The 27,416-nt window shown below is 38.8% G+C and overlaps 1 long non-coding RNA gene across 2 annotated transcripts; it reads left to right on the plus strand.

Annotated features, from left to right (window-relative positions):
• Positions 1–3,816: 3,816 nt before the first annotated feature.
• On the plus strand, positions 3,817–27,416 carry LOC121068756. 2 transcript variants are annotated; one of them, XR_005819076.1, is made up of 3 exons: positions 3,817–3,889; positions 17,201–17,333; positions 27,255–27,416. It is a non-coding gene; the product is annotated as an uncharacterized LOC121068756 (long non-coding RNA). The 2 variants fall into 2 exon arrangements; XR_005819075.1 differs by lacking the exon at positions 3,817–3,889 and adding an exon at positions 13,276–13,345.

Consider the following 27,416-nt stretch of genomic DNA (forward strand, 5'->3'; position numbering starts at 1 on the left):
AGATGAGAATCAGACTCACAGAGGTCCTAATGATTTCACATGCATTTTGTTTTTAAAAAGATTGTTTTAACTTGTTATGCAATATTTTACTCCCACAGAATCCAAAGTTGTAGCTCCAGGACTGCTGGGAGAATGAACAGCAAATACAACTGAAGAAAGCAGCAGGTGAAAGAAAGATCTAGTTAGAGAATATGATCTATATTGAGAATATAGACTGCATGATTCCCTACTCTTTTTTCAGGATAAAGTTAAAATTACACCATTAGGAGTGGGATACAGAGATTTTAAACTGAAAATTGTTTTAATTTAAATTGCAGGTAGCCATGCATGCTATATTTTTTCCCCTTTTGGTAATTCTTTGTGCCTCCGTGGCACTTAGCATGGTAGATATAAGAGCACCATCTTAGAGATTCTCGAGGTCCTTTGGAACCAACAGATTGTCCACACAGGGGGAAGGTGTCTGTAGAATAAGATACATGAAATTAAGCCAAAAGTAAAGGAAAACATATTACTCAGAGACAAGAACAGATTTATTTGTTTTTCCTCTCAAAGCAGGTATTCTCAGCATTTTTATTTGTTACCACAAATCAAGTTCATTATGTCACTTACCAATTTTACTTTCAGTGCATTTTTGTTTTGATTTCTAAGTAAACAACAGTTTATTGACATGAATTAAAATGTTAGTTGTGGGTGTAAGAAGTTTGAGTATGAAGACAGAATGGGACTCCTGAGCCTCACAGAGCTTGTGGAAAGGTGAGGTGTGAAGCAAATCATGAGATGGTGCTCATGTGAGGATGGGTGTCTGCCTCTGGTCTCCCATGGGGTAGGAGCAGCAGGTCCTGTTGTGTCCTGAGTGTCAGTCACCTGGGCAATGAACTGAGGCAATTTTTTGGGGTGCCACAGAGGGATTTTTTTATGTAGGTGACAGATTGTGCAGGGCTGGCCATCTTTTCATGGCCAATTTCTTGATGAGGACATCTAGAACACAACCTCTGTTCCTCTGTTGATGTCTGAGTGTCTCCTAGCTCAGTACAACACTTGTACCCAGCCTTTGCATACCTCCCGTGGAATTTGCATTTCCTTAAAAGTCATATCCCAGCCCCCACCCCCCACCTGAGAAAATAGTTGAACCAGCTGAGGATTATTTCATGCAGAAATACAGCTCTTCAGTCAGATGTTAAGAACTAATGTATGTTTTTACATGATACCTCTTTCTGTCTCTCCTGCTTTTCCATGGTGTGTTTTCGGATAAGAGCTTTCATTCTATAATAGTCCTCTGTTGTAGCTTGCTCTTCAGCAGAAGTCATTTTATATGGAAAAATCACAGTGATGATGTGCAATTTTAGTGCTCAACTGTAAAGCAATATTCATGTAAAGCCTTCTGTGCACACAAAAATTGCAGCCTTGGAAGGGGTTAATATTACTTTTGGGATGTGAAACACTTGCTCATCTGGTAGCTACTCAGAAAAATATATCCTTTTAAAAAATTTTAATCATAGGTAGAAATACCTTGATTACATGAGAAAAAGGATAACATGTCGTTGTTCTGAAGCAGATCTTCAAATGAGGTAAAATTCTAGAGCTCTGCAGGAACAAAAGGACAGATTTTCAGAAGGCAGGATGGCTTTGTTGTAGATATCCATTGCTTACCATATAACCAGACCCTGGAGTCTTATAGAAAAGTGCAGGTCAAAATGCTTGGACTAAAATCCTTTGCAGTTGCTAGAGAGACTGCTGACTCCTTGAGTGAAGAAGTTCACAAGAGTGAATTCAAGCTAACACTGAAAATCCCTCTAATGACAGTGATGGGGAGACTGCAGAATGTGCAGGCATCCCTTCCCCATCAAGAGACATATCTCACTTTGAGGACTTAGAAGCCAGATTTACGCCACTTTTCTCACAACCCTACAAATGTGTTATGTGAAGCAGCTGTGAGAAACTCGGAAAAAGATTTCAGGAGACTGAATGTATTACTCGGCATTGACTTGAAAATGTTGCTGGGACTGATGTACAACTTTGTGTTACTGATTATTTATTTTATTTTGTTTTATATTTTTTTCCATTTTATTTGAAGTAAGCTGTTGACTTATTTATTTTGGCTTTCTAGCATACTGGAAACCTGGACTGCATGAACCGGCCATTTCTCAGAGTGTCTACTGTGATGTTTGCCACTATAATAAACTGTATATTTTGACTTGAGACTTAATGTTTCTTCCTAAAACACAGTCATGGAACAAGTCTCAGGAATAAAATAATGTAATACTTTTGGATAAGTATTTCAGAAAATGATTTATTTAAACAAAAACAACCAAACAACAACCAACCAACCAACCAAAAGCAACAGCCTCTCTCCTCCCCCCCAGAAAAAAAAAATTATCAAAGAGAATGATGGGCAATTTCTTGGAGGTTGCTCCTTTCCACCTGGTCATGAGCTGACATCTCCTGCTGGTATGCATGTGTTGTAGACTGATGGTTTTCACTGGACTGGAGAGCAAGAATGTTCTCATTGTAAGTCTGTGCTGACATGCCTTTAGTTTTTTGTATATTCAAATCCATGCTGACCTCTCATTTTCTCCCTTCATGTCTCGCTCTTAACTGGGCCATAATTATTCCTGTTGGAGAACTTTTCAGATCTTGATTTAGTGTCAGGTATTGTCAAGAATCCATTTACAGATTCTCACACTGTAGCTACTGAAGTTGGTCTGTGAACTGCAGTAATACATGCTGGTGTCTGTAGTTCCCGGAGCATATCCTATGGCAGCTCACTGATGCCATGTCATTGCAGGAGTCACAAAACTTGCTGAAAGGTTCACCTCAGTTGACCTTCAAGAGTTCCATTGTCCCTTTGGAATCCTGTCTGGGCATATCTAGCACTGATGTGGTTTTGCCATGGACTGCTCTTTGTTTAATTGTGAATTATAGGGAAGTAAATTTAACTCAAGGCCATCATTTAATCTGGATTAAAACATTTGTGCATATTATAAAAAAAAAATAAATAAATCTCATTCTCTAGTTCCCGTCTATGGTAATTTGCCAGCATAAAAGTTGATATCAGATAAGATGTGCACCCATTTCCCAGAACTGTTATCACTAAGTCTGTTGGAAGAATGATTATATAGTCCTCAAGTTCAGAAGCTCAGCCTACTTATTATATAGCTGTTAAATTATTTTCAGATACCTCTGCTCTTCTCTTCCCTGTTTACTATAATTTTATATTTTTAATTCAATATAGAACATAGAATGTATGAATTTAGGGCAGAAATAGGAAAATTTAATGTCTTAAGAAAAAAAAAATCTAAAGAATATGAACTGCAGAAAGTCTGTCTCTGCCCTGCACTGGTTTTGGAAAACTCACAAGACATCCATCAACTCCTAATGGCTGACCTGCCATATCAGAAAAGATAACGTATCACATTTTTTTTTTCCTACTAATTAGCTCTAAGCTCTTCAACATAATGTGTCAGAAGGCTTTTGCAAACTTTCCAGAGAGTGCAGTTTTTGTAATGAAAGAATTCATTTATGTGTAGCCCCTTGTGTTGTGGCTGGTGGGCACCAAGACCAGCCTGGGGCAAAAATGGCATCTTCACATATTTGTGATGCTGGAATTAATTACAGTTAGTTTCAACATTGATTTATTAGGCTATCATTTATGATTAGGCCTAAAAGTATTTAAAAATAGTGTTTAAATGTTGTGAGAAAAAGGTCTCTCATTTGGAAAAGAACAACTGATGATTCTGACATGATTAACAAAATAATAAACAGTACAATTACAAATTTTATCAGCTATTCATAAACTTACACATTAGTTAAGATGATCTCATCTGCAATGGAGTAGGCTGGGTGCCAGGTAGACAGTGCCCAGAGGGGAATGTTTTCTTCTCTCTGCCAAGTTACGAATTTTTAAAATATGGTTTTGTACTTTCCTGCTTTCAGTCCAACCCTTATAAGTGTTTTCCTTTGTAATTTTTAGATACATTATATGTTGGATGTGATTTCGTTGCTTTTTTGTAATATTCATCAAAATGCCTGTACTTATATTGCCAGGACATGTTTTTATAATTCTGTAGCTTTATTGTTGTCACAATATGTGTCAGTTGATCAGTTCAGTATGCTCATGGCAAAGAAAGATTCATAAAATACCTATTTTTCTGCAATTTACTGACTAGACTTGAAAGCTCAGAGAGTCATGGGATTAAACTCTTTGTGTATACTCACAGTAGTGCAGGGCTTGTAGCGCTTGTGCTGAATGCTCTGGAAAAAGCCCAGCATGCTTTTGCACAGGTGAAACCTCAGGGACAAATCTATGTGGGTATGGATGGGAAGCTGCTTGCCACAAATCAGCCCAGAGGCAGCAGGAGCTGGGTATTGTGGTCCAGCTCTTACCTGAGCAGCCTGGCAGCAGGGAAGCCCAGCAGCTGCTCGCACCATACTGGTGCCATGCTGACTGCTTGAGTTTGCCTCTGTGTTTACATGGAGAGAGAGGCTGGTATAGAGCAAGATTAAAGGTTTAACTGCACAGTGATAGTCCTGAAGTTGATGGAGTTAATAGCCTGGCTGTCTACAGCAGTGCTGATGTGCTTGTCAGGCTTTGAATTGTCCTCTTAGAACATGTTCTTGCCACCTGATGTCTGTCTGCCTTTCTGAAAGGCCTCTGCACCCTGCCTCTTTAAATTACACTTTGCAAATCTACCACTGGATTTTTTCATTTTCAGCTCTCAAGTTTCCTTCATAATCTTTAAAATGTCCCTCTTCATCATGTTTCCATGTGAGAAACAGGGATCTTCTAATGGTAATTTGGATCAGAGTTGCTATGACCACAGAGCAGGAACAAATTTGTGCCCAGTAACTCTTATGATTCATATGGCCCTTAGGCTGGGAATCATCTGCCTTACAACCCTTTTCTGACTAGGCTCTTTGTCATGATTAGCAGTAGCAGTGATTTTATCTGCATTCTTTTCTTATATTTTATTGAGGCCTAAGACTGGAGTGAGCAAGGTCAAATTACTGAGTTTAGATTGCTGAAATGAACCAAATCAATTAAATCAAACTTCCATGTTGATGATTTTATCTAGGTCAGTTTGGCTATTCTAACCTGAAACCAGGAATCCCCAAAGATTGATTTGCAAAAGCATTAATGCTTTCCTGTACGAAATATTCTTCGGTGCCATAAGTTACTACAGAGTACGCATGATGTGATTTATGGAGAAAAGCAATTGTTTTTTGCCATAATGTACTGTCAGAGAGATAATCCAGTCATCTATTAGCAATACAGGTTAATTAAAAAACGTAACAGGTCAAAGGATGATTCATCCTCTTTGATTACTTAGTGTCTTTGTTCTGTAACTTGCATTTTATCTTGTCATTTTACAATAGGGTAGGGAAGAAGTGGAATTCATGCACTAAAACACAGATGGCACAGATTCAAGGCTGTTGCAGTTTGCAAAATGTCCCCTGCTAAAAGTCAATTCTTGTTAAGCCTGCAAGATTTTGCAGTCACTATTAGAGATGTCTGCTGGTTCATCATGTAACTTTTTCTCAAGAAACGTAGGTTAGCATTCCTGCCCACAGGGTTTAATTTCAAATGCCTGTGGCTTGAGAATTTACTTGGTGACTCCACATGCCTTACAGGTGACTGCTGCAAGCAAAAGCACTTGGTTTGGGGTGACATTACTGCCATCCAACTATTTTATTTATTTATTTATTTATTTTACTGTATAATATCTAATTGGAATCATCTTTCTCTCCTGTCTTGACAATTTAATGTGAGCACTTAGGCATGGATGACCTCTGAACCTCCTCACAAGAGGCTGTGGGAAGTGAGGTACCCCAACCACAACTCCCTGCCACCCATCTCACACATCACCCATTGCACCCAATTGCTCTATGACAGCACTTTTCTGTGGAGCACCCACTTCAGAAATCATATTTCCTACTTTTCGCAGCTGGCCACTACATTGGACAATTAAAATCTGTTGGTAATTTTATGCCCTTTATGTGACTTATGGAAATGAGTTAGGTCTAGGAAGGAAAATTCTGAGCAGGCTTTTTTGAATGGAAGATGTGGTGTTTGTGTGACATCCAGACTTTGGTTTGAGTGCTTAGTAAAGGTGCTAGAAGGAGATCTCTGAAAAACGAAGCCAATTATATATCCATAGAACTGTTAACATATACATAAAAACTTTACTGTTCTATTTTTGAATAACTACTGACAAAAAGAAACCTTGATAACTCTGTTTAGAAAAAAAAAAAAACACTTATTTTTCTTCCCACTTAAGATTTCTCCCTTAGTTGTTTAAGTCAGACTAATTCTGTTGTTTTCCACAACAACAATTATTCTTCTAGGATCTGACCCACTGTTTTTAATAATAAATGTAAAGCAGACATAAACAACTAACTATTCTTGCCTACTTTTAAGCTTCTCCAAGCACTATGTATTTGAATATTTAAATCAACCTTGAAGTTCTTAGTGTTGCCTCCTTTTCTGACAGACTGAATGATAAATATATATATATATATATATATATACAGAAACTTTGCTGGCAGGTAGTATTGAAAGTGATCTAAAAGTTCTGCTAATAAGGCTCAAGAGAGGGAGAGGCAGGGAATAAGGAGGTTCAGATGAAAACAGGCATATGAGACATCGACACCTCTGTCTGTGTGGGGGAAGATTCTCAGCTCAACTCACACAGCATTCAGCAGAGCTACTTATGTGACATTTAAAATGAGATTTCCAAGGAAAATGGCAATGGCATTGAGTGAAGGTGGAATCTTCCTAATAAAGAAATTAATACTTGGTTTTAGTAAGCTTCACTTTGACTTTATCTAACTTTTGGGGTAGGCAGAAGGAAAGAAACCTGGATGAAATTTTTCAATTCTGGAACTCAGTAAGATTTTAAGTGTTTAATTTGAAATGTACATTACATTCTGAAATTATTCATTTTTAAAAGTTAAAACAAAACCAACATTCTTTCTTATACAGGTAACTGAAAAACATTTCACTTTTTAGTAGTATTAAAAATAATTATGCTCACAGTGCTCTTTGATATCCAGCATTGTGCTCTTTGGAGGGCCTGATAAGAGCAACACAACTTGTCCTTGATTATATTTCAGAATGTTCTTCTATCTTTCATAGTATGTAGAAAAACCTTTCTGTAAGTTAAAAAACAAAACAAAACAAAACAAAAACAGCAAAGTAACAAAAATAACACTGCATTGGAAAGAAACCATGGAACAGAGAGTGTGACCAAATGCCTCCAATGCTCGTTAGGACTTCTGTAAATTGAGAGAGGGGGAAGTGACAGTGATGGGAAGTGAGTGCAGCTCTAAATGCCAAAAGGAGTGCATGCTTTCTGGTAAACCCTGCTCTATTTGGAGGTGAAACCATTGTTTTCCTTCCCTACAGCTGGTGGGGCAAGGAAAGTTTGGCTGTGTCTCTGCTGCTTCCTGTCAGAAGCACGGATCATTTTAAACTTAAGTTTCTGGAATAGTCTTAGGCCAGGTCCTGCAACCTCTTAAATAGCCGTCAGTATGTTTCTATGATGGTGTGTACTATGCTCCTCTTTTGTAATCCCAGGGTTCAGTTTGTGCTAGAGAATCAAGAAATATGTTAATTAAGCTCTGTTTTATTTGTTTGTTGTTTGTTTTTAAATAACACAAAATGCTAGGTGAATGCCAGAATTTTGAAGTACTGATCATAATTGGCATTTATGTATGTGGCACTTGGATCTTCCTTCCTTTCTTCCTTCCTTCCTTCCTTCCTTCCTTCCTTCCTTCCTTCCTTCCTTCCTTCCTTCCTTCCTTTTGTACTTTGGGGAAACCTCTCTTTTATTTAAATTTGTAACCATATTTATAGATAATTTGTAATTAGCAAATCTCTCCTTGGAATATTCTAGATAGGCCAGAGACTGCAATTTGGAAATCTTAAGAGCGTTTGCTTTAATTAACTCATCATTTAATTTGTTCACATGTTAATCAGCTCTTGAGGATCAATAAATTCTCATTCAGTATAAATAAATTGGATTGGGGAAATAGTTAATACTGTAATAAGGGTAGTGCCCATTTGGTCTGGTTTGTGTATGTATTCTGCTTGTTAATCAACAGTCAATTTGAAATGAAACGTTGTACTGCAGGGTCTGAGTTATTTTCTTTCCATTGGTTAAGAAACAGAAAGATATGAAGTGGAGGGCTCAAGACACTGCCCTGATTAAAAATGAACAAACAAACAAAACAAACAAACAAAAACCTCAAACCCTCAGTATGGCTTATAACTGAACCTTTTATTTTTACCTTAAAATGCAGACCACAAATCAGGCTATTCCCATCTTTTACTCCTCATAACATTGAATTTTCTGTCATTTGAGCTTTGGAAACTAATTCCAAAGATTGGACTGAGCATATTTAATCCTCATCACGGATGACCTTTGCACATTTTCTTTCTCATCAAGATTTTCAAGATGTGCTCATATGGTGATAAAGGCTATCGGAAAGGAGAAGATATTTAAATTAGCTGTTACAAACTTTTGAGCAAAAATGTCTTCTGTGAGTTTTATTTGACTCTTAAAATATTCAGTAATTATTTAGGCACAGTTGAAAGATGCTGTAGTGGTCATTTCATAAATAGAGGGATTATTAAACAATATGCAGTGCAGCATCTATCATACAGGCAGAACCCCCATCTATAAGAATCATAGGATAGGTACAACACAGGATTGTTTGTATTTCAGTGTTCCTAGATGTAAGAAGGAAATTAATAATAAAATTGTAAAAGAATGACAAAACCTATATACAATAAATCTTCTCATCCAGAATTGTCTAAATATTTAAAGCAATAGATTATGGAATTAGTGTTATGGAGATTATTGAAACATACTAAAAATCATTTGAAACCCCCTATTCGCCAACTACTTTTTAGATATGAAGATGTTTAACTGTCTTTGTAAAACTTAATAGAGAGTCTGTCCAGTGAATACTTGTCTCTGCTTACAATGCTACAGATATTGTTTTTTCCATCTTCTTCACACAACTCCATTAATCTACAGTCCTCATGTGCTCTAAAATTTTCAATACTTCTATTGCATTTCTCTTCAAATGCCTATGTGCAATGACATCAACACAAAAACACCAGTATATCTATAATGAGTGGGTGTTTTTTATCACATATTACTGTGACTGCAACATCTCTGGTGTTAGGACTGATGTGTTTTCAGATGAATGTGTTGTGCATACTGATCTTTAATGCAATAAGGCCTGAAAACAGACCTAAGGTTAGATACCAAAATAGCAGCTCTGGCTTCTGCAGCGCTCAGTACTTACAAGCTGCATGAAACTATGAAACTCAAACAGCCTTAAAAATTAGAAAGTGTTAATCATATTGACAGCTTCTCAAGCTTATATAAGTGTCTATAGCTAAGCAGAAGACATAATTGGTATTCGTGCAACTTTAGTCTTTATTGCTACTCAAGTAACCTGATGCACTTTTTGCTCTATGTTTCATTAGGACTTCTGTTCCTCAGTCTTACTGGGGTATTATTGGTCTTTACAACATAATTATTACTCTTATTCAAGCTTTGCATTCTTGAAAACTCTCAAGTAACCAAACCTGTGGCTCTTACTTGGAGCTAAATATGCCCCACGCCTAAACTTTTGCCCTGATGCTCAAACGAAAGAGCCTTCAGTGAAGCTTATATCACAATACTTAAGCATAAATGTTGTGCCATTCTAATGGTTATCTGATTCGTTATTTTTTGAACTGGAAGGCATTCAGAGCTGGCTGGTGGGGGCTATGCAGTCTCTCTTTGTAATGAAAGATACTTACACAGCTGCAGGGAGAGGGTGAGAAGGGCCTCTCACTGCTCCTGGCAGGCATCAGAGGTGTGGGGTCGGCAGCCACCTGTGAGGACTCTGGGTGTGCACGGGGCATGCAGTGCTTGGTTGGGTGGGCTGCCAGCAGGCATCTGTCAGTGCCCTGTCCTGGTGTGGGTAAAATCTTCAGGTATGATGTGCCATATAGCTGCTAAGTGCCATAGCTCATAGGTATTGTTATGTTTTTGGGAAAATGGAGGCTGCAATTATTCAGGATGTGAAGGGTCTCCAGGAGAAAAGTTTTGAGGTTTGATTTTTGGCCAGACTGGCATTTTTACTGTCAAGTTGGTTGGCTTAATATCAGGCAGTAGGACAAATCCTGGATGCCATTTCTTGAATGGTAAGTGAATGTGACTTTTGCTGGAAAAGGAGACCTTGAGGTTTTCCTTTGTAATAAGAGGATTAGTATTTTAAGGCTTCCCTGTGGAAATATTTGTTTTCCTAAAGATTATTGTTAAGAAAGAACACAACTGAATCCTGTTGGCTTTTCTACTAACCAATTTCAATGGGCATCTGTCCTTGTTAGGCACTCTTGGGAATTAGAGGGAGAGGAACAGGAAAGATCGTATTGATCTTGTGTGCTGTGTGCCTGTCAGTGGGTTTCTGTAAGGAGTCATTTCTTGTAACATATGAGCTAACACTAATCTTTGTAATTGGTTGCTCAGTGATTGTTCTCAGGAGATACATGTTTTGATATGAGAAAGGGACTTGTCTTCCATTCAATTATAGTATGCAAACAAAGTTTAGGCTTTATCTGAAGGAGATTGAAAAGGTGATGGGGAAATGCACACGGCTTACGTTCCCTTCAAAGCTAGGCTGCTCTGCCACAGAAAAATGTCTGTTTTTATCTGAGATTACTTATTACAAACCAACGCAAACCTTACTTTTTGTAATATTCTGTAACATTAAGAGAATTCTTATTTTTCATGCCAACACACTGCCCAACTATAATAATAATTTTACTGATTTATCAAGTGATATAGGTTTTTTTTTTTTTTTTTTTTTTTAAATATAGGATAGCTCTATACTCACCAGGCTTGTTGTGGAATTCCATAAGCTCATAAATGCTGACTTCAAGATGGAGTGAAGACTTGAGCTGTGAAGTTTACAGCTGGCTGAGTCATAGGATGTTGTCTGCAATTCTTGGTACCAGTTGATTTGGATCCATATTTCAGTTTGAGCTTTCCATAAGACCAGGTTGGAATAACCTGGAAATAAGCTTATGGTCCAGACTGATCTTTATGTTGAAAACAAACATTTAATGTAATCGTGCATTACAGACCACAACAGTTTAAATCATTGTGCACACATTTCCTAGTATCTAACTATTTACCTTGTGTTATGGTCACATTTCTATTGCCCCTTTGTGTCCCAAGGTTGATGGCAGGGTATGTAAAGGGGAATAAGGCAAGTCAGTGGCAACCTGAAACCTTTGCTGGGAGTAAAAAGGTGTTGAGTTGATGATTTCCTCTTCCTCCCTCTAGCTTGGGGTCATTTTTATATGTTTTCTAATGTACATTTAAATCTTATTCTTTCATTGTTGCTTTGTAAGTCTATGTTGTTTAGATTTTATTATAAATTATGAGTTTTATAGATGTTAGTTACTGTCTCTTTTTTCTCTCTCTTTTTTTTTTTTTTTCCCTCTAAAACTGTTTTTCTCAGGTCTGTATTTCTTCAGCTGACCACTGATGTGTTTGCAGCTGTGACTGTACATTACTAGGCTGTGCCATATCTTCAGTCATCCTGTACCTGTGCTCCTCATGCTGTCTCTCTGCTTCTCGAGCTCTCTGCTGCCTCATCAGGCCTGTTTTTTTTCACAATACAATTTTCTCTTTCTGTCAGAAATACCTCATTTTGCACAGGGTAATTATTTTGTGGTGTTATCTGTACAAGAACTATGGTTGTACCTTTCAAAACAAACAGACAAGTTATTTGGAACCACCTTATCAGGTGAATAATTGCTTTTACAGCCAAAGCAAATGGCGGCAAAGCTGCAGACAGATCACAACAAGCTCAGACAGAGAAAATTGACAAGATTTGGGACTGAGGCTTTGCCAACTCAGCACGTGCCTGTGGCCAGTGGCTAGCACTGGCAGTACTGTTATCACTGGGCTACCATGCCTTCTGATGGGAAAGTGCCAATACTTAAAGATGCAGCAGGCCATTTAATAGATCTGCTAGATATACATAAAATAACATATATAATATGTCAATATAAATAAAATATAAAATAACAATATTCGATATATCAATAAAATATAAAATAACAATAACACCCACACTCTTACCCTTGAATATTTCAGCACTGTAGCAAACAGTTCAGTATGATTCAATGCTATATATGCTGGAGTCACTTCCTTTCTCTCATTTCTTCCTGTTGAGCAATACCCAGAAACCTGTGTCTGACTTTTCTAAAATGCAAAGGGAAGACTTATGAAGAGAATCAATTACTGATCTGGGGTAAGTATCTTAGATTAGAATTTATTTATTAATTTTGTTCTCAACTATGGAATAGATGTTTTTGTTAATAATTTTGTCTCTGAAGCAGTCAGCATTTCATGTAAACAAACTGATACATCTTTCTTCATTAAAAACATAAAGAATTTCAAAAGAATAGTGTGCACAATATTTCTGTTACAGTACCCAAATCTAACTGTTAGCCATAAGATTTTCAAAAATGTTAAAGCCTCTCATGGTCAAGAAATCATAGAATGGTTTGGGTTGGAAGGGACTTTAAAGATCAACTACTTCCAATCCCACTACCATGGGAAGGGAAACGTCCCACTAAATCAGGTTGCCCAAACCCCGTTGAACCTGGCCTAGAATACTTCCAGTGATGGGGAATCCACAGGTTCTCTGAACAACCTGTTCCAAATAATTCAGTGAAAATTAAACAGAAGTCAAATGTACTGTACAGAACAACTGTGTTAAGATATAGGGGGTCTGTGAGAGTAATACAGATAATTTAAACACTCAGAATGGTAGAGCTTCCTTTTTTTGTTTAAACTCAGCTCACATTCCCAGGGTTGGGTAGGAGCAGACTGAAATGCCTTATGCTAGTGTACCTAAGGTGATGGTGACAGGGAAGTAACACCTAGCCTGTTTGATATGGTACAATATCATAACTTCCTCTGAAATCTTCAGGAGCATCTCTTAAACTAGACCAGTGTGAAGAATCTTGTGTCTTGTTCCCTTTTTTGGATAGATGCATGCAAACATCATGAAATTCTTTTAATGAATTTTGACCATTTTATAGACATTTTTACATATGGCATCACAGATGATTCTCTTTCAAGAGATGTCAGAAAGAGAAATATTGTGACATTGGCCAGATGTGTCAAGTAGCAGTGACATTGCAAATATAACATATATGTTAACAGAAAAATTTCTAACACATTTGCAGCCTGGGAACTGTTAGAATCTGGGGAATTCCTGGTGAGAAGAGTAGATATCGCATATTTCCTTAGAGACCTCCAATAAAAAGGTACAAATACTGTTTTTGGCATAGTTGGAAAAATAAATGTTCCCAAAATACTGGATTGTTTTTTGTTCCCCAAATAACCTTCTTCATAGAATCGTAGAATCATAGAATATCCTGAGTTGGAAGGGACCCATAAGGATCATCAAGTCCAACTCCTGGCACCGCACAGGTCTGCCCAAAAGTTTAGACCATGTGACTAAGTGCACAGTCCAATCTCTTCTTAAATTCAGACAGGCTTGGTGCAGTGACTACTTCACTGGGGAGCCTGTTCCAGTGTGCGACCACCCTCTTGGTGAAGAACCTCTTCCTGATGTCCAGCCTAAACTTCCCCTGCCTCAGCTTCACACCCTTCCTGCGGGTCTTGTCACTGGTGATAACGGAGAATAGGTCATCTGCCTCTCCACTCCCCTTCGCGAGGAAGTTGTAGACTGCGATGAGGTCCCCCCTCAGCCTCTTCTTCTCTAGGCTGAACAGGCACAGTGACCTCAGCCGCTCCTCATACGTCTTCCCCTCTAGGCCCTTCACCATCTTCGTCGCCCTCCTCTGGACACTCTCCGACAGTTTAATGTCCTTTTTGTACTGTGGTGCCCAGAACTGCACACAGTACTCGAGGTGAGGCCGCACCAGCGCATAGTAGAGCAGGACAATCACTTCCCTCGACCGACTGGTAATGCCATGCTTGATGCACCCCAGGATACGGTTGGCCCTCCTGGCTGCCAGGGCACACTGCTGGCTCATATTCAACTTGCTGTCAACCACAACCCCCAGATCCCTCTCTGCAGGGCTGCTCTCCAGCGTCTCATTGCCTAGTCTGTATGTACAGCCAGGGTTGCCCCATCCCACGTGCAGGACCCGGCACTTGCTTTTGTTAAGCTTCATGTGGTTGGTGATCGCCCAGCTCTCCAAACTGTCCAGATCTCTCTGCAAGGCCTTTCCACCCTCATCCAAGTCCACAACTCCTCCAAGTTTGGTGTCTTCGGCAAATTTGCTCAAAACACCTTCTAGTCCTACATCCAAATCATTTATAAAAACATTGAAGAGGACTGGCCCTAAAATGGAGCCTTGAGGGACCCCACTAGTGACCATCCGCCAGCCAGATGTGGCTTTTTTTTACCACGACCCTTTGAGCCGTGCCTGTCAGCCAATTGCTCACTCATCGTATGATGTTTTTGTTTAGCTGTATGCTGGACATTTTGTCCAGTAGGATCCTATGGGAAACCGTGTCAAAAGCTTTGCTGAAGTCCAAAAAGATCACATCAGCTGGTTTCCCTTGATCGACTAGATGGGTGATCTTATCATAAAAGGAAATCAAATTTGTTAGGCAGGACCTACCCCTCATGAACCCATGTTGGCTGGGACCAATGACTGCATTGTCCCCCAGGTGCGCTTCAATAACTTCAAGGATCATCCTCTCCATAATTTTACCAGGCACTGATGTGAGACTGACAGGCCTATAATTGCTAGGGTCTTCTTTCTTACCCTTCTTGAAAATTGGCACAACATTTGCCAGCTTCCAGTCCAATGGGACCTCTCCAGATTCCCAAGATCGTTGAAAAATATTTAGAGAGGTCCCGCGATGATGTCTGCCAGCTCTTTAAGCACCCTGGGATGAATCCCATCTGGACCCATGGACTTGTATGGATCCAGGTGGAGCAGCAAATCCCGCACACGTTCAGGGTCGGTTGGGAGTTTGTCATTCCCACCGTCATGGTCCTCCAGCTCAGGGTAGCCTGGGTCCCGAAGCCCATCATCAGTGTTGAAGACAGAGGCGAAGAAGGCATTAAACGTCTCTGCTTTGCCTATGTCATTGTCTGTGAGGAGACCCTCCCCATCTAGTAGCGGACCTATGTTTTCTTTGGTTCTCCTTTTTCTGTTCACATACCTAAAAAAAACTTTTTTATTGTCTCCCACAGACATGGCCAGCTTCAACTCTAGTTGGGCTTTGGCCACACGAATTTTCTCCCTACAAACACGAACAGCATCCCTATATTCCTTCATCGTCACCTGACCCTCCTTCCAGCAGCCGTACACTTTCTTTTTTCGCTAAGTTCCAGTAGAAGATCCATGGTCAGCCAGGCCGGCCTTCTGTCCTGCTTGCCTGACTTCCGATATTTTGGAATCGCCTGATCTTGAGCTTTTAGGAGGCAGTGCTTAAAGATGGACCAGCACTGATGGACACCAATGCCTTCAAAAGCAGTTTCCCAGGGGACCTTGCTGACTAATTCCCTGAGCAGCCTGAAGTCTGCTTTCCCTACGTCCAGGGCTGAGGTTTTGGTGGCAGTTTTCCTTCTGTCACCATAAATTCTAAACTCAACCACTTCATGGTCACTGTGACCGAGACGGCCGCCAATTGCCAGGTCTCTCACAAGACCCTCTCTATTCTCCAGCAACAGATCTAGGAGGGCACCTTTCCTAGTTGGCTCACTTAGCACCTGCACCAAGAAGTTACCATCTAGGTGCTTTATGAACCTCCTGGACTTGCTCGTGTCAGCCGTGTGGTGATCCCAGTTGATGTCTGGCAAGTTAAAATCCCCCATTAGGACAAGGGGAGCCATATCATATTCATATTCAAAAACATCATATTCAAAAACAATTAGAATTTCCTGCATGACCAACTGGAAATACAATTTATATTACCGTATGGATCTCTACTTGAACCGAGTGTTTGGGAAAGGATACTGGCAAATGATTTTCTCTTTAAAATGTTGATAAACAAAATGTGTTTCTTTTATTCCCTGTTGGAATTTCTGATTTTCATTTTCTTCCTTGAATTTTCATCCTTTTCTTTTGCTCTTTTGCTTTTTTTTTTTTTTTGATGATGTGTCACTTTTTTCATATTCCACATTTCTTGAAGGAAAAAACAAACAACAACAACAAAAAAAGAGGATGTTATGTCCAGTATACTTTGTCATGTGAATAAAAAGGGTAGGCACTTAGGTCAAATGCCTCAGACTTGTCAAAGGCAGTAAATAAATTTGCATGAAGAGTGAGTCCATTTTATGCAAAATGAATATTTTTCTGCCTGAAGAAAGAAATCCTCAAACAAGACTATCTCTGTTACTTATAATTTAGGAGATGTATAACACTGTGTTCTCATTGTATGTTAACTACATGGATTAAATGTGGATTTGGCGGTTTTGATATCCAGCGAAAAAAGACCAGGTAGCAAATGTTGCTCACAACTTCCATTAACATGACAGACGACTGAATGTGAAGAAAGTATTGTTTATCTGGAAAATACATGATTAACCAGATATATCATACTGCTTTTTTTTTTTTTTTTTGATTAAAAGCCAGAAAACATTCCTCCTATAGCTTGCAGACCTGGGTACTTCTTTACCTGGTATTGTTTGTCCTGTTTATGTGAAATGTTCAAGCACACTGTGGGAAAGACTGTGACAACATACTGTTTCTTGTTTAAAATTTCCTTTATATCCTACACAGTCCAGATTTGTTAACTATGTACTTTTAATTGTAATTATACTCCTTGTACTGCATTAAGCTCCCTCACTACCTCACTAAGGCCATATAAAGTTTGTAATTAGTTTTTCCTATGAAGACCTCACTACTTTAAAGTAGATACAGTTCAGCCTTGCCATTCATGTTCAAGTTTTTCACGTATTTGTGAGCTTTCTTTCAGCTAAGCATGAATCTATTAATGTACACAAAATAGGTAAATATTTTATTTTTCTGCTTTCATTTAGATTAGCTAATTTTGCTTAGGTTTGACCATACTTAGCAGAATAATTGTGATGTGGAAAAGAAAATTAAATTAAGCAAAAATTATATCATTAAATTTATTTATGAACAGTGAATGAAATATTTGCCAAAAAAAGTCTGTTTTTGTCCAACTTACAGGTTTATTACATGTGGGAACAAAAATATTAACTGGAAATAAGAGATCTCCGGACTTCAGAAAATCTTCAGAGTACATGAGGAAAAGAGAATGTTGTATATTAGACAAAGACAATAGGACTGTGAAAAGTAGCATGTAAGTTAAAATCTATTCTTCCTCTCTTTTTGAGTCTACTTCCTAAAACAGTTTAAATAAAATTTTATTTCCCAGATAGCCAAAATAAAACTGTAAATTTAACATAATAAATTGGAGTATTTGCTACTAATATGAGATTTAAGTGCAGTGGTCAGGAATACAAAGGAAACAAAACATTTATGTTCACAGATTTTTATCTGGATTTACTTTCATAAATGTCTACTAATGCATTTTTATCCAGCAGTCAGATTTTGACTGTACTGAAGTGACTAACACTAAACTGATTTCACTACTGGGAGAGTCTGAGAACTGCTCTCTTTGACTTGGAAATTGAAAGGCTGGGCCTTATATTTCATAAAAACCATGCTTCCCTCTTGGTATTTTCTACAGCATGAGATGGAATGGCTTTCTAAGCATGAGTTTCTCACCAAAAGGTGGATACTATTTATTTGAAAATACTTCAGAAAACGTAGACTCTTATACAACAGATATAAATACATTTTCTAGGTGTCACTATTTTTCACTGTTGACAATGACACTAACTGCCTCTGTTTTCTATTTGCACCATCTTCTCTTTCTCTTTTCTTTCTGCTTTCCTTTTAAAAGCAGCATTCCTTCTTCTGCCATTTCTTGTCTTTAGTATGCATCATGCAAAACAGGAAAAATCAAATTAACCAGGTTTGGAAACATATTGCTCATGGGAGAAATAGCTAAACCATAACCACTAAGATGAATTGATCAAGTCTCAAAAGCTTTGTAAATGAAATACAAATGCTGCAAAGAAGGAATCCGAAACAATGCAAAGGAAAATCTGTGATGGATTTATCCCTCAGTGTCTTCCTAATGCCAATCATTTGTCCTGCCTGCAAATGCCTTCTCCGTCAGCAGCACTCATTCTGCTGGCTGCCAGCACCTGTCCTGCCAAGTCTTTGATCTTTTCTCATCCACCCCTTTCACTAACTACAGCCCTTTGTTTCTACCTGAACACATAGTCTCATTGTGGTCTGATTCACCATGACATTTCAAACAAGCTGTTGGTCTGATATATTTTACATGCATCAGTCCATTTAATCTAGTCTTACATCTTTTGTCATGTCACCTATTCCACCTAGGATGACCCCTCTCCCCCCAAAAAAAACACTCCCTCCCACCACATTTCTCTTTCTAGTAGTATTTCTGCTTATTATTCATCAGCAGTCATTTTCTTCTGTAAACACTATTACTTTACATCCTCTATAAAAAAAACTTTTTTTTTTTCTTTTTTCTTTTTTATAGTCTCAGTTTTATGAATTTAAAAGGCAAAGAGTATCAGTCTGATGTCTGGCGTAGTTGGGCTCTGACCTTTGTGTTATGCCTTTAGTTCTTGTAAGTTACACATCTCAAATTAAGATGTTAAAGGCTTAATGTAATATTTTACTGTAAGGAAGCAAGGAAAGTAGTCATTTTCAGCCTTCAGATCTGTAATACCAACAAAGGTGGCAGAATTGTTAAGATGTATTCTAGTTTCTTCTAAACAAAGTTTCATATGCTGGATCTGTGGAAGGTTTTGGAGTTTTTAATTCCAGATCTTCATTTATATCTTTCTTAAAAATCAGCTTCCGGAAGAGATGTTTTAGGAAGCAAGCAGATCTGCATTTTTCTAACTTACTTTCTGTTTTCTCTGTTGTCATGGGATTATTTATAACAAGGTAGAAGCAATGTTATTTGTATCAAACCAAGAGATCATAATGAAAGTAATCAGGAAGGGAAACAGCTTTGCATAGTGATGTTGCATCTTACCTGCCATTGCAACAAGCAGATGTCACGTGGACCTGTGTTAAAATCTCTCTCTTACATCTAAGTCCAAAATAAACTCAATAACCTGGAATACGTATCCTCAGGCAGGGTGGAAATGACCAGGCTGCTTCCTTGTGCAATTCTTCACATGGCAAGAATTCATTTGTAATTGAGGTGCTTAAGCTTTTGCCCTTAATGGGCATAGCAAAGACTCCAGGAAGTGTAAGACTGTCATGCTGCTGGTATGGCAGTATGTCATCACAGCATTGAGGCATTTTCAAAGTCTGTGTGGTCAACTAAGACTATATGTGAATAAAATAGGTCAAGAAAAAGAAAAAGGAAACAAATTCTGCAGTGTCTCCTGACTTCTTACATATATTCTATGTGTGTGGGAATATAAGACTAAACTGACCTAGGGGTATATTTCCTTGGGAGATGTATTATAATAGCTTTATTTGAATGTTTTATTGCAAGTGTTAGGTTTTGGATGTGCATGTTTTCAGGAACTGGGATGGAAAGTAGCATCTAAGTTATATTTAACCTCCATGTTGTCACTGCCTACTATCCTTATCCTCTCTTTTTTAATTATTTTTTATTTTTATTTATTTATTTATTTATTTATTTTCCCCTGGATAGTTGCCTGGATGGAAGAAGAGCTTGTTGGTTATTTGGGGATGATTCAGCTCTTTTTACACATTTAGCTGTCTGCTGATAGCAGAGGTGCTGGCACATGCCTATTGCAAGTCTAATTGGCAATGCAGACACAGTCTTGGCCAGGCTGGTACAAGCTCAGCAAGCCCAGAGCTCTCTGGTCACGTTTTACTTATTGCCAGTACTTTTCCACAGTGTGTGTGCACTCTAATCAGGAAATCACACAAAAAGGGGAGTCTGAACATAGTTTATTGCTAAGTCCTACATCAAACAATGCAGCTGCAGCCCTCTGTTTGGGGGTCCTCTCTTCTTTAACTTGGGTTGAGTCTGTCCCTGAAACATCCCTAAATTCAGACCCTTCGGAAAACCTAATGAGACCAGAACCCCTTGGCTTTGCCTCAAGACAGAAAGATTGTGCAGCAATCTTAGCTGGTGTGAACTGCCACGACAGTGCAGGTGACAACACGCCTGTGGATATGCACCCAGCAGGTGGTGTGCTTGGGCAAAAATGGGACCTCCCCAACTCCACAGCAACTGCTTTTATATTTTATTATTTTATTTTCATTTTATTTCCCCCCAGGGCTTTAAAATCAGGAAGGACTTTTTCTTTCCTCTCCTCTAAATCTCCTAAGGGTGTCTGTGTTTTTTTTGTTTGTTTGTTTTTTGTTTTTTTTTTTGTTTTTTTAAACTGGACAGTTTTTCGTTCAAGCAAATCACAACCAGTTGAGTTGAAAGAAAAAGCAATGTATGTGTTTGAGAGTGTTTCTCTCCAGCTCCCAAGTGCTGTTAGAACAGTCAGGAGGTATATGGGCACATGTGGCAGAAGAGAAAAAGCTCTAATAAAGTTAACTATGATTGCTGAAAAGAAATTTTGTGCTTATGCTTGCAGAGACATTTCATTTTCAGAGATAGTTGTTTGTTCAAAACAAACAAACAAACAAGCAACAACAACAACAAAATAACCCCCAAACAGGAGACATTTTCGTTTTGCAAAACAGGAGGTAAGATTTAACAAAGACTGTGGTAGTTTATTTGTTTTCAGACAGCAGCAGCATTGCATTGCTTGCCATATTTGCATAGCTTTGCTACATATCTTTCAGGGTATTTTGCACAAACTAAAGGTGAATTACATGTGTTATTTTTTTGGAAGTTCTGGGAAAGAGTGTACTGTATGAATGAGAATGCATCAAGACAGCAGTGTTATTACACTCTGAGGTACAAACTCAGCAAACAGGTGCCATCCCATCTGTAATCCTACTAAGTTTTAGTTGTGATTGCAGCATGAATAAGGTCTGGAATTAAAAGTCATTAAAAATGTAGCCCTCCAACTTCAATCCATGCATTCAAAAATCAAACCACTTGGATGCCCTCAGACTGTATGCAGCAAAACACAGAAAGTAGAAATAAAAACAAGTTTATTATTCTTTATATTTTGTGTAGAATCTTGTAAGTGTAGATCCAATGCTACTGGCCTACTGCTGGTGTCATTCCTGGAGTTCATGGGGTTGCATGAGTTCCCCAGCTGAAAGGTGAGACACCACAACCATACAGGGCTGTAGTAAAACCAGATCTCTTTAGGCTTTGGTAGGTTACTTCTGATTTTCATTCATGAGAAAGTACAGTCTCTCTGGCATGATGGTCTCTCCAAATATCCCAGAAGATTCAGGAGAAATTCAAAGCAGGAACTCTGAATACTTCCAGGGGCATCCTGGAGTACTCAAATCTCTCCAGCAGAAAGTAGGAAAAGTCAGGAGAGACCAGTCAGCTGGTAAGTGAGAAGTGCATGCACTTACCTTTGTTTCTTCACATTGGACTATGCCCTCAGGGACTCACCTTTAGGTCTGAAGATATCTGTTTGACCTTTTGTAATCATTTATGTGATCAAACTGGTATCCAGTCCTGAGAGATGCCAGAGTTCAGATCAGTACATTGAGTTTCTACAGCACAAGTTGGTGTGAAGGACTGATAACAATGAGGAAGAGAGAGAAACTGGGGTGCTCTAACACCAAGAAATATCACTGCAGGATTTTTCATCTCTTTCAAAAAAAATTTATTCTGCAGCTGGGTGTGATTAGGTGGTAATGACTGTAGCTCATGCTAAATACAACTCTGTCAGTAATGCTGAAATGCTTGTCCCCACTTACACTGTTATTGATTCTTATTCTTATATATTACATACTATTTATTTATATATTATCAGTGGCAGCAGTAATTATCTGTCTACAGGAACATATAACTTTTCTTTTATTAGGTTTCTTTCTTTCTTTCTTTTTCCTCCTGCCTGGGGGAGGAGGTGATGGCTCATCTCACTTTGCAGCTTCAGGTGTTGTCCACCTGTGGGTAACAGCCCAGACTTCAGCCTCTGAATCTGTCTTCCCTTAGTGCATTGCAGTTACTGAGGGTTTGACTCTCATGCTGGGGATGATGAATATCATTTGTTGCATTTATGTACGTGAGGGAAATGAATGTTCCATCTTGACCCATATGGACTTAAAAGCTATGACACTATTTCTTATGGTCATGGAGAATGAAGCATAGTGACTCACCTGGCTTTTTGCAGACCTCTCTTCCCAGGCAATTTTCATGCTTTTCTTATTTCTGGTCATAAGTAGAAATAAATAACCAGAAACAAACAGACAAGCTTGCCAAGATAGCAGTGAGTCATAAAGGAGATTACATAGTTTCTGAATTTAGATGTTTTTTCTCTCTCTTTTATTACTTTTTTTTGTTTTGTTTTTGGTTTGGTTTGGTGTCCTGGGGTGGATTTGTTGGTCTGCTGTGACACTGTTATTTGGATTTTACTCCTCTCTAAGCAAGAAAGCTGTTCAATGCATGGAAAGTTCTGACTCTTATTTATGGCTAATAGTGGAGCTGCCCTTGAGCTGTGAACAGCCGTACAATTAGTAGGCCTAAGTTTCCTTATTCTAAATTTTGCTTTGAATGCAGATAGTAAGAAAAAAACTCTGCCAGCTGGTGAGCAGTTATTTACCCTATCTTCTCTGCCAGTGGGCTTTTAGGGAATGTAATTCTGGACAGAATCTGGGCCAGCATACTCTAACTCTGTATTATTACTATAGGACTGTCCTCCCACATCTGAAAAAGTATTATTGAAGCAGGGAATTGTGTCTTTAAAAGCTTCAGCGTGCATTTAAGTACATATTAAGACATGAAGTAGCTTAAGTGTGACATTATTATTATTATTATTATTATTATATACAAAGAGGCTTAAATAGCCTGTCCTGCATAAAGCCAGGAGAATCTTTTGGTACATAGTTTCCTGAGATGGAGGTGACTGAATCCCAACAAATCATGAAATCAGAATACAGGATTTTTTATCATTGCCTTTTCCTTTCATGTGTGGGCACTTCTTGTGTTCCAAACATTGCAGTCTGTCTTCTGATTTGCTTCCCTTAGTATACTCATGTACTTCTATGTCCCTGAAGCACTCTCCAGTGTTAACCATCCCCCCTCCCCCCCCCCCCCCCCCCCCCCCAAAGTCCTGTACAAGGACAATGGGGAATCTAGGAAGGCATGGCACAAGGGGAGCATAAGGATGCTGATAGAGTAATGTAATGTTTTCATTTGAGGAGCTTCATCCCAGATGTACATTAAAGTGCAGAAAATATTTATGGTTATGTTGGACCTTGAGAAAAATCAGACAAGGTAATGGTATAAGAGCTTTTTATAGGGACAATAAATAATATATATTATATATAAGTCTTCGAGCCATAAAGATCCCTCTTTGGCCACCTGAATATTTCTGTATTACCATTATTTCATAACACTCTATAAATAATAGTGTTTTTCTTAGACCAAGACATACAATACACGTGAGGTTTTTGAACAAGTCTTTTCTTTTTTTTCTTCCCTAAAGCGTAATGAATGATATGTTACTTATTGTAAAACTCAGGTTATTCTTATTTTTACTCAGTTTCTGAAGAGAAGCTCAGACCAATATCCAATTTCATTGCTGGAGATATTTGTAAGCTCAAAGAAATGGTGCAATCAATGGGATCTGAATGTCTGCCTATCAGATTGGGTTATGCCTCTTTAGGAAAAAAAAAAACACATATTTTTCTTTCAGAAGTTATGTAGAGACTGAAATGCTTCAGAGCAGCACAGAGTTGTTCATGAAAGCACACTGTGTCTGTTTTTTCTTCTAAAACAGAATGATTGGTACTGAACAGCATGGAAAATAGCTGCTGGAGAGCAGAGCGCTTTGAGGTTTAAAGACAGGACAAGCAGGAGCAGCATCCTAAATGTTACATGTGCATATACACTGCAACACCTTCCAGCCTCAGAAATATTATCATCAGTGATACATACTTGTAGATATATTTATTTAGTTCTGACAACATCAGACCATAGTTACTATTGTCATTATTGGTGGCTATAACCAGTAAACAACTGTATCAAGATAAGGAGACATGTATTAAAAGCAAATATTACTGAGCCCCCTTAGTTACTGCTAGTTCAACAGAGCATGAGGGCTTTATCTCCATGCTGAGGGAAAAGATAATAGCAAGCCTGGAGTCATGTGCTGTCTGCCAGCTCAGACCCTTATAGGATCCAGCTGTTAAGCCTGCTGTTTTGTTTTGGCACCCCATATCATAAAGAGCTTCCAGGAGTTTCTTGGTCCCTATGATCTTTTTTTTCCTAGCAACTCTTCTTGACAAATGAAATCCCCAGCACACTGTCTGTCCATGGGTTTATCTGGCAGTTTGGGGAAAGGGGGTATAACACATTCTGAATTGTACTGTGCTTTGCCAGGCAAAGCTTGATGTCATAACATTTTCTTCCATAAATGTTTACATATGTATTGCCGTATTCGTGAAACAAAAAAAAATCAGCTGTTGGCAAACTGAATGTGTCATATCACTACTCTTTTCTACTTGCGTCACACTTCTAGATGATGCTTCTGACCACCAATATGCAGTTTCTGTACTTTAGACTTCTGTCGGGAAACACAGCAAAATTTCTGGTAGTAAAACTCTTATTCATTCCAGGCATTGAGTTCGGATACAGCTGGACCAACACAGTCCCAGGACCTATTCTCTGGCCCTGAAAATGATGGGCGCATTTTGTCCATGTCTGTACTTATAAATTACCTTATCATTCAAAACAGAGTGGCTGTATCTAGATGTCCTCATGGAAATGGTCCTTGGCCCATGAGAAATCTAAGATCATCTTCAGGAGTTGTCTAGGAGTGTGCTACTTGGCCCCTGGTTCAAAAAGATATTAATAAACTTACAACAGTTATACAGTAAAGTAGGTATAATTATGTACCAAGAAGATAGCATTGTTGAATTTACCCATTTAGAAGTAGTCAGTAAGAGTTGGATTCCCCTGAAATTGCAGGTCTGGGATTTTTTATTTATTTATTTATTTATTTATTTATTTTCTGGTTTGGCTGGTCCCACAAATGAGACTAAATAGTTAAAAGTTATGCAAGCTCTTTTCTGGTCACCATACCCTCCTGGCTAGACTACTGCAATAGGGATTGTTCCCTTCCCCCACACTCTGTTAGATGCTGATGACTGGGTGGAGGGACTCCTCTAAGCCCATTGCTCAGATACTTTTCGGGGCTCCTGATGGCTCCCATGGTCAGGGACTTTGTTGGACTGCAGCAGCTACAACTTCTAACCTCAAATGCTGCCTTTGCCAATAGAACAGCCTGAATTATTTTAACACCTGCTATGGCCTCCTGAGCTTGAATGTACTGTACTGACACTCTGCCTCAGCAAGACATCAGTAAGATGGCATAATGATCAGCTTTCTGTGGGCTAGTGGAGTGTCTAGGCAGCTTCTTGGGCTAGTGGGATGTCTAGGCAGTTTCTTTAAGCATCTCTGCTTCTCTTTTGACCTCTATAGCTCCTTTCTGACTGAGGCGTGTATATCCTGGATGACCTGGAAGTTAATTTGATAGCTTCCATCCTGGCTGCCAGGTTCCCCACATCTGTGAGGCTCTCTGTCTGCTGCTCAGGTATCTAAATATGTACAGATGAATTTCACCCTATACGTGAGAGCTAAACATTACACCAACTCAGCCCTTCTCAGCACCATCTTTCCATCTCCTGTGCAGGCCTGGACCTTGGCATTGTCTTCTGCTGAGCCCTTGCCATGGACTGGCTCTGAACTTCAAAGATTCCCTTTGCCTAATAGCTTTAAAATGCAGATGCTGCTCCATCCTCTCAGCTAGCTCCATCCCTCATCCTTTCCTAACTTGATTATTGCAACATCTTCTCTTCTTGCTCTGAAAAAGACCGTCCTGCATTGCTTATGTTTATCCACAGTTCTGTTAAGTCTTACTGCTTTCCGTCTTAAAAATTTTGGCCCTATCTTCCTCCTCCATGCATCATTCTTCTGGCTTTCCATTGTCCATTGCATCTGAGAGATTTATTTATTTATTTATTTTTCTAGGAGGTCATTATTGGCTTCATCCTGACTTGTAGATTAACTGTGCCAGGGGCACAGGTAACAGTGCAGAAGTAGGCTGTCTGCACTGTTAAACTGTTCAGAAAGTCCTATGCACAGTTGTGGCTGACTAGTGGTTTGCCAGGTAATTTGTGTGACAGTTTGGGAATTAACATTGGAGAAGCTATTAACCATAGGCAGTTTGGATATGGCCATCCTACTTCCAGGCCAAGTTTAACAGGGTGAATATGACCAGACTGTGCCAGCTGGTCTCAGGATGAGCAAAGGCACTCTGGCACTATCTCAGGACATCTGTGTAGTGTTTCAGGCTTCTGGGTATCAGAAATTGTGGTGGATTTCTACTGCAGAAAACTAAAGTGCATAGTCACAAGTAATTGAAAAGTGTAATAAAATTGTCATTGTTACATGTTTTCTCTTGGGAGTTACACTCTCACTGTGTTACTTAATTTGCTGCTTAATATCCGTGCTCTAAACAAGCTCTTGGTTCCCCTGAGATTATTTCAGTCACCTTTACCAAAGTTTAATGGTTCAGGCAGTGATTGTAATTTTGTTATCTTGCAACAACTCTGTAAAGTAATTGAATTTTCAGCCTTTCAAAACGTGGAGACATCTGCCTACAAGTTGCCTTTTCATGAAGAAGGGAGAGAGATTTTTCCAAAAGATTCAAAAATGCTATCTTCAACATCATGCTATTGTTATAGCCCTTTCTCTGACAGCCTCAGACTTGCCTTTCCCATGTATGATTTAATTTATTTCTCACAGATGATTCATTTGTTGGATCTGTTGTATCACTTAAAGTATTGTTATTGAATTAAAGTGTTGCCTATAAAAGAATGGCTAGATACCTTAACCTCAAGAGTGAAAGCTTCAAAAATGTATTAATATATAGGAAAGCATTTATTATGAGTGGCAAATTTTGTTACTATGTAATATAATTACAGTGGTCAGCTGTTTCTCTCTCTAGTTCCTTACTGAATTCTATTAAAAATTATTTTGCAAACACTGGGAGTGTCAGACACTGCAAAGACTGCTTAACTGTACGTAACTTGTGTTTTCCAGAGAGCCTTTGTTTCCACAGATGTGTGAATGATTGGGTGAAGTTGTCCTCTGGTGGTTAAGATATTCAAATACCCAATCATTTACTGCTAAGGGCAGAAAACTGGGCTGGTATTCAGGAAACTGGGATTTCATTTCCAAAGCTGTGTCGACCTGATGGATGAC

This window comes from Cygnus olor, chromosome 3 (assembly GCF_009769625.2).
Source record: "Cygnus olor isolate bCygOlo1 chromosome 3, bCygOlo1.pri.v2, whole genome shotgun sequence".
NCBI lineage: Eukaryota > Metazoa > Chordata > Aves > Anseriformes > Anatidae > Cygnus > Cygnus olor.